The sequence below is a fragment of the Prionailurus viverrinus genome, chromosome X (assembly GCF_022837055.1).
Source record: "Prionailurus viverrinus isolate Anna chromosome X, UM_Priviv_1.0, whole genome shotgun sequence".
NCBI classification, from domain to species: domain Eukaryota; kingdom Metazoa; phylum Chordata; class Mammalia; order Carnivora; family Felidae; genus Prionailurus; species Prionailurus viverrinus.
In genome coordinates, this window is record NC_062579.1 from 110,998,607 (window position 1) to 111,000,050 (window position 1,444).

The window sequence follows — 1,444 nt, forward strand, 5'->3', positions numbered from 1 at the left end:
TCCACCAACTCAACAGAGCATGAGTATGAACTGTGTAGCAGCAGGGACCTCCCCTACTGGGGAAAAGAAAAGCAGTGAGTGGGTGTCAGCGCTCTCCCAGCTCTGCGGGACAAGATTGGGGAAAACCATTTATCTCTAGCAACCCCCAGAGTACTAAGGAGAAACCCCCATGACTGGGAGGAGGGAGATCAGGAAGGAGGTGGATAAGAATATCAAAGGGTATTAAAGGAACACGGTTCCTGCTGATTGTATTCAGGACTTCAGGAGGAAGTCCATCCACAAGCCACTGAGACTACCTCATCAGAAATTCTCCCTACCAGTTCTATGGGAAACCCCAACACCCTCAGTGCTAAACTCACACCTCCCTCCACTCTGCAATGTTATTCATAATAACCAAGATACGGAAACAACATTAAGTGTTGTCAACAGATGAACAGAAAAAAGTTGTGGCGTGTGTATATGCAATGGAATATTACTCAGCTATGAGAAAGAAGGAAATCCTAACATTTCCAAGACTATGGATGAACCTTGAGGGCATTATCCTAAGTGAGATTAAATCATACAGAAAAAGACAAATACTGTATGGTGTCACTCATACACAGAATCTAAAACAGCTGGACTCATAAACACAGAGTAGAATGGTGCTTCCCAAGGGCTCGGGGGTGGGGTATTTGGGGATATGCTGTTTAAGAGTACACACTTGTAACCAGCAGATAAATTAATCCGGGGCTCTAATGCACAGCATAGTGATTTTAGACAACAATACTGTACTATAAACTTCAAAGCTGCTATTAAAATTGGTTTGTTATTGACTGCTTTGTTCTCCTTTGGATCTTTTCAATTAGATTAAGTATGTTAAGTATGATTGAGTAAAACTGACTATAAAAACATGTTTGAAAAAGTAAAAGAAGTTACGATGATAATGTTTCATTCAGTAGCAAATATCAATAAAAAGACAGAAATGAAAAAGAGTCAAATGGATTCTGGATTTAAAAGGATTACAGTAACCGAAACTGAAAAATTCAGTAGAACGTTCAACGATAGACTTGATCTGGCAGAAGAAAAGAATCAGCAAACTTATAGACTGATCAATTCAAAGTATGTAATTTGAATATCTTAAAAAAATAAAAAGAATTAAGATAATGTAATACAGCCCCAAAGAAATTTGGGACACTGTTAGGCAAAACAACTTACAAGGAATGGCAGGCAGTACCAGAAGAAAGGAGATAAAATATTGAGCAGAAACAGACAGCTGAAAAAATAATAGCTGAAAGCTTCACAAATCTGGTAAAAAAGGATAATGCACATAAGAAGTTCAAGAAACTCCAATTGAGATAAACGCAGAGATCCACACATAGACACATCACAGTAAAAATGCTAAAATACCAAGAGAAACTCCTCAAAGCACCAAGAAAAAATCACTCGTGTACAAAGAACACCATTG